Here is a 7,637-nt window from a genome sequence, read left to right as displayed (position 1 = left end):
CATGTTTATTCTCAAATATATAGACATTAATATTCTTGGAGACTTTGTAATTTGGACTTTTCTCAGACCACCCTTTATTTTTGCTCAAAATGAGTCAGACTGCTATAGAATTTCATGGGTGGTGGTGGGTAATAAATGACTGTAGGTCAGCAGGGATAGCAATTTTGGAAGAAAGTTGGCTGCAAAGGGATGAAGAGAGAAGAAAAACTGGAAACTAGGGTGTTTCTCACAACTTCCAATCTTGAAACTCAGGTAACTTGCTGAAGGGTCCAATTCAATCCACCTGCTACTGGGGTGGCTAATTAATGCCCTCATGGAATGGTATCATGTTTGGAGCTAAACATTAGCATCTGATATTTACTGGTTGGAAAATTTCCAAGTCAGACCATTCTCGGTGAATCTATGTTATTGAATCTATGTGTAACTTTCTTCACTTTGTGTAAGATTACAGTCTGTAAGAACAAGGGTGGTTGGGGAAAGCAGGTAGTCATCTAGCACAACATTTGTTCATGTGAATATAAAGGACTTATTCTGCTGACGTTATCTTTGGTAAGAATCACAGATAGAATGAAAAATAACTTGATATTCTGTTCCTTCAGAGAGATCTACTCAAATATCTCTTCCTCATTCTTCTTGTCACTGATTTTCCAGATATGCCCCTTCCATGTCTCCGACTTTACACAACCTATATATCAATGTAGATTCTACTTCTGACAATCTCTTATTTAAAAAAAAATAATCCAACGAAACTGTTTACTACTCAACATTCTGCCTCCTGGAAAAAGATTTTTTCAATTTATTTGGTTTCCCAGTGCATATATATTTTTTTCCATTTATTTTTATTAGTTGGAGGTTAATTACTTTACAGTATTGTAGTGGTTTTTGCCATAAATTGACATGAATCAGCCATGGATTTACATGTGTTCCCCATCCCAACCCCCCCTCCCACCTCCCTCCCCATCCCATCCCTCTGGATCTTCCCAGTGCACCAGCCCCGAGCATTTGTCTCATGCATCCAACCTGGGCTGGTGCTCTGTTTCACCCTTAATAATATACATGTTTTGATGCTGTTCTCTCACAACATCCCACCCTCACCTTCTCCCACAGATATTTGGGAGGACCTGGAACAATACTTTGTTAAGTTGAAGTTGTCTCCTTTGGGTGCCAATCCTACAGAATCATTTGTAAATAAAGCCTGATTTTTTTTTTTTTTTTCATTTTCTGTATACTACTCATAGGAAATGCCTAATAAAACTCTAGGTGAAGATTATTTTTTCTTTTTTTAAAAAATTTATTTATTTTTAATTGGAGAATAATTGCTTTATAGTGTTGGGTTGGTTTCTGCAATACATCAACATGAATCAGCCATAGGTATAAATATATCTCTTCTCTCTTGAACCTCTTTTCCACCTCCCACCGCATCCTAACCCTCTAGGCCGTCACAGAGTGCCAGACTGAGCTCCCTGCATCACACAGCAGATTCTGACGGCTCTCCATGTCACATCGGGTAATGTATATGTTTTAGTTCTACTCTGTCAGTTCGTCCCATAATCTCCTTCCCCTGCAGCGTCCACAAGCCTGTTCTCTATATCTGCATCTCTATCGCTGCCCCACAAATAGTGTCATCAGTACCATTTTTCTAGATTCCATATATACAAGTTAATATATGATGTTGGTTTTTCTTTTTCTTACTTCACTCTCTATAATAGGGTCTAGGTTCATCCATCTCACTAGAACTGACTTGAATTCACTTATTTTATTGCCGAGTAGTATCCCACTGTACACATATATCACAGTTTCTTAATCCATTCATTTGTCAGTGGACATCTAGTTTTTGTCCATGTCCTGGCTATTGTAAAGAGTCCTGCAATGAACACTGGGGTACATGTGTCTTTTAGAACTGTGGTTTTTCACTGGGTATATGCCCAGTAGTGGGATTTCTGGGTCATATAGTAGTTTTATTCCTAGTTTTTAAAGAAATCTCCATACTTTTCTCCATAATGGCTGTGTTAATTTACATTCTCAGCAGTGCAAGAGGGTTCCCTTTTCTCTACGTCCTCTTCAGCATTTGTTGTTTGTAGATTTCTTGATAATGGCCATTCTGAACCTTGTGAGGTGATACTTCATTGTAGGTTTGATTTGCATTTCTCTAATCACAGGGATGTTAATTAAGCTGGAATCAAGACTGCCAGGAGAAATATCAACAACCTGAGATAGGCAGATGATACCCCTATAATGGCAGAAAATGAAGAGGAACTCAAGAGCCTCTCGATAAGGGTGAAAGAAGAGAAAAAAGTAGGCCGAAAACTCAACATTCAAAACACTAAGATCATGGCATCCAGTCCTGTCATTTCATGGCAAATAGAAGGGGGAAAAAGTGAAAACAGTGACAGATTTTATTTTCTTGGGCTCCAAAATCACTGTGGATGGTAACTGTAGCCAGGAAATTTTAAAAGACATTTGCACCTTGGGAGGAAAGCTATTGACAAACCTAGACAGTATATTAAAAAGCAGAGACATCACTTTGCTGACAAAGGGCCATATAGTCTAAGCTATGGTTTTCCTAGTAGTCATGCACAGATGAAAGTTTGACTGTAAATAAGGCTGAGCACACACAAAAAATTGATAATTCTGAATTTTAATGCTGTAGAACAACTCTTGAGTGTCCCTTGGATAGCAAGGCGATCAAACCAGTCATCCTGTGGGAGGTCAACCCTGAATATCATTTGAAGGACTAAAGCTGAAGCTGAAGCTCCAGTACTTTGACCACCTGATGCAAAGAACTGACTCATTGAAAAAGATCTTGATGCTGGGAAAGCTTGAGGGCAGAAGGTGAAGGGCATGACAGAGGATGAGATGGCCGGATGGCATCACCAACTCAACGGACGTTAGTTTGAACAAGCTCTAGGAGAGAGTGAAGGACAGGGAAGCTTGGGGTACTGCAGTCCTTGGGGCTGCAGAGTTGGTCACGACTCAGCCACTGAATAAAAACTACAAGGTGATGCTGGGCATGAAGACTGAGACAGGCACAAAGGAGCTAGGGAATAGGGCCATAGACGTCTTAGCCATTGGCTTGTATGTCTTAATCTAAGCCTCCAGGCCTCATTCAAGCCTGAGCTCTTGTGTGCTGCTATCATTTGACTGTGGACTTCTGTCCAAGCTGACAGTACCCGTTCATGAAGGGTAACTCAGCCTGTAGGGTAACTTGGTGGCTCGTGGTTAAGTGTTCAGTCTCTATTAGAGACCTATTAGAGCAAGCCAGAATCTCTCAAAAGCAGAATATTAATCTGAAGAGGATGGTACATCTTTGCTCTAAAATTTTAAAAGTCTAGTTTGTGTTTCACCAACAGAAGTCTGTTCATAAGTGCCATATAGTATCCCTATCTGCTAAAATCTTTTCAGACATAATTGGATTAGCACTCACTTTTGGCTCAAGTGGTAGAGGCTTTTGTTCAGTAGTCTAAATCTATTGAAGCGTTTTCTCTGTTTCTAAGTCCTAATAAAAATAATAAAATCCTTAATAAAAACAGAGACTTTAAAGTTACTTGGTAAATGGGTTGGAGAAATAAACCTAAACAAGGGATATGTTGATTCTAAAATCCAAAGAGACAGTGTGTTCCTTCTTTCATAATAGAAAGGACCTGATGCATGAACTTGTCCTTCACCTTCGCAGGAATATCTCCATGCCGGGCCATTGAAGCCCCAGTAATTTCATCAAGGTGTAAACAAGGCCCCTCGTTTCTGTGGAGTTCTTTTCCCACATTTTAGCATGCATGTGTCTTATCAAGGTGTCTAGAGTAGTTCCTTCTTGTTCCCCAGATCCAGTCAGAATGGGGTCTTCAACTTAATAAAAAACCATGATGTCTTATACAATAAGGGCTTCCCTGGTGGCTCAGATGGTAAGGAAACTGCCTGCAATTCAGGAGTCCTGGGTTTGATACTTGGGTCAGGAAGATGCCCTGATGAAGGGAATGGCTACCCACTCCAGGATTCGTGTCTGGAGAGTCCCATGGACAGAGGAGCCTGGCGGGCTACAGTCCGCGGGGTCGCAGAGAGTCAGACATGCCTGGGCAGCTAGTGCACAGAGAAGCTCTCTTTTGGCCAGGCTATGTCACTGGGCTGGATGTTTCATTTGTCCCCAAGGTAAATAAGCAGCAGTGTATTCTGACTCTCTAGTCTGAAAGTAAACTTCTACTGAGTTTCACCACTGATCTATTTCCTGCACATCAGGTATCAGGAGATTCACTCCAGCAATAAAGTCACACCTAGGAAAAGAGCTGCCATTGGAATCATTACCCAATTAGATTTTTGCTAATCCACTCTTATTCTCTTATATCCATCTGCTTTATGAATAAGCCAAACAGAGAAGCTAAATTTCTTTTTAGTAAGAAGCACCACTCTGTCTTCTTTTATGTCTTTGATGTGGCAGAGATGTGGTATTGCATTTTGCTTATTACATTGGTAGGTATAAAAATAGTTCTGTGACGTTTAATTGGGCTTTTTCCCCACAGGTCACGGAATTAATCCAGTACTCTACCGGTTGCTAAGTGTGTGTCTCACAGCTGCGTCTTGTAAAACTGGGATAAAACCACATGATATGTTAAGGCACACGTAGCCCTACTTTGGGAGTATCCCAAACTATAAAGGATCTTATATCTGTCGATGCCTACTGTGGCTACCTTGGATCATGGTGGCATTCGGGGTCTCCAGTAATTGCTGTAAGTTAGAACCGGGGCCTTATAGTCTCAAGGAATCTGGTTATTCAGCTTCTGTAGTCACTCTGATAAATGGTGGCAGGACTTCATAGAGGAAGGCCAGGACATAAATTTACAGAATGAACTTTTGTATGTGTATCTGTAACCTTCTTTAAGCAAATCTCACCTCCCCATCACTGAGAGGCTCCAGACTCAAAACTAGAAACTGGTTTGAGGGACTTGAACTCTTTTGTGTTATTTCAAACCAGATCTTCACCAGACCTAGGGACTTTTTGATTATACAAATCAATAAGGTTCTATAGGCTGATCAACTACTTCAGTTCCAAGGGCACCGAGACCATTTAGCTAACAGCACAGATCTCTGTGGAGCTTCCCAGGTGGCTCAGTGGTAAAGAAGCCATCTGTCAAGCTGAAGACGCGGGTTCGATCCCTGGGTCAGGAAGATCCCCTGGAGAAGGAAATGGCAGCCCACTCCAGTATTCTTGCCGGGAAAATCCCATGGACAGAGGAACCTGGTGGCCTACAGTTCATGGGGTCACAAAGAGTCAGACGAAACTTAGAGACTAGACAGAAGCAACAGGAAAGATCTCTGCGGATCAAAGCGGGTTGATTACTACGCGGCCTCTCGTGTAGGTTTCTGCACTGACGCCCACCTTAACCCTGATCACAAGTGCTGTCACCAGACCCCTGACATTCTAGAAATCTATCAAACCCAGTGGATACAGAGAAGCCCTGAATTCCCATTTTCCCCACTGATTTGAGGAATCCAGTTTGACGGCAGCATTTCCCACTATCATCTCTGGCCTACATGTAACAGCCACCCAAGAGGCTCAAGGTGGCCGGAGCTTCCCCGACGAACACATTAAATTAAGGGAGTGTGCTTGGACAAATTTAGGGGCCATATATTGGAGTTGGTAAGCCAGAAAAATCCATATGCTAAAGTCACATTTCTTCTAAAACCTTTGTGAAACTGAAAGCGTTAGTCGCTCAGTTGTGTCTGAGTCTTTGCGCCCCCCGTGGACTGTCTGTTGCCTGCCAGGCTCCTTTGTCTATAGAATTCTTCAGGCAAGAATACAGGAGTGGGTTGCCATTCTCTTCTCCAGGGGATCTTCCCAACCCAGGGATAGAACCTGGGTGTCCTGCATTGCACACAGATTCTTTACCATCTGAGCCTCCAGAGAAGGCCCTTCTAAAAATTCTGGATACCTACTTTTCAGTACCATGGATATTTTAACTTCATAATTTGTTACTTTTGGGTGAAGGATCAGTCAACCGTTGAAGCCAACTGTTAGAAACAGTTTGGATTAAACATAATGAATCCAGAATCTTCACTCAGTGAAGGCACCCATTGCAACACATATTGACAATTCAACATTATAATTCTTCTACTCTGATCTAGTCAGCTTAGGATTTATTCTCACAGAGGCTCCCCAGAGTGATTAAGAACAATTCTTTTGGTATACATGGCATCTGTTCGTGGATCTAAAAGGAGATTTGAGGACTATAAATGCTTTTCTGATACTTACCCGTAATCACTGCATGCTTTGTTGGACCAAGAGTTACTGTGAGACACATAAGCGAGTAAATATGCAAGTAGGAGGAGGTTCTCTCTCTGTGGACTATAATGGCCATATGAAACTGTATGATTCTTCAGCTGCTAGTCAAAACCACATAAATAGACATACTGTGGGCTATTAGCTAGATGAGCAGCGAGTTAAGTACTAGATAAGAACACATTCAGAGATACCCTCAAGACTACTATTTCAATGCCAGTCCTGCTAGCAAGACATTTTTAAAATAAAATATATTGGGCTACATACAAGGTGAATGAATAATTGATATAATAAAGCTTCATCAAGACCTTTAAGGTTTTCATTAAATGTCAGGCTTTGATATATCTCCAAGTCCTGGACCACTTCCTGTAAGTGTCTCATATGCTGAACAAGACTGTATTCCTTTGAATCACGGCTGCTTAAGCATCATTCTTCAAAAGCCCTTTCCCACCTTGGACATTTTTACGGGATGGCCCTTTAAAGTGAAATATGGAAGGTTTTCACGACAGTGATGCCCTCGTACGTAGTCAGTAAAATAACAGTGTTGGTTGATCTGAGGTGGGGAAGGGTGTCATGGCAGATATATAAATTATCTTCTTTAAAGCAGAAATCATGATTCATCTGTCATGCTGAAGACAATATCACATAGTAGTTCAAATGTGGGCTCTGAATGCTGACTCCCTGGATTCAAATCCAAATTCTATCACTTACTTGCTGTCTGACATGGACAGTTACTAAATCTACTAGATCAATTTCCTTATCTGTAAAATAAAGGAATTACAATAGTAACTGTCTCACAGAATTGTTTCAGGCTTTTAATAAATTAAGATATCCAAATTAAGAATTTCAATTATTAGAAAACTGCAAGGATTAAAAAATGGTGAGCTCTTGATATTTCACATGTCTTTGTCATATTTTCTTTAATTATTGCCAATATGTACTGATCATCACAGAATAACAGTGATGCTACTGTTGTCTGATATTATTAGTAACATAACTAATATTTCTTCATTATTTAATTGTTTATTAAAAGTTATAATAAGGTTATTACATTTGATCTTCATACCAATTTTTTAGGGGTTTTCATTTTCACTTTTTAATTGAGAAATCTGAGATTCAGAGAGATGTTGTGTTTTGCCAAAGGTCACAAAAATAATTAGTGTAGACAGGATTAAATTTATGTAAGCTGACTCTACACACCTTACTTTTACAAGTATAATTTAATCATATACTTTATGATGTTAACAAGAGCTTACCCACCTGATTCCAAATCTTAGCCATATATCGAGGTCTATTATGTGCTCGGCATTCTTGTAATATCTAATATTATCACATCAACTCTGCAGACTTCATACTGATATCCTGTACA

The sequence above is a fragment of the Muntiacus reevesi genome, chromosome 16, assembly GCF_963930625.1.
Source record: "Muntiacus reevesi chromosome 16, mMunRee1.1, whole genome shotgun sequence".
Lineage (NCBI taxonomy): Eukaryota > Metazoa > Chordata > Mammalia > Artiodactyla > Cervidae > Muntiacus > Muntiacus reevesi.
This window is presented reverse-complemented; position numbering follows the sequence as displayed.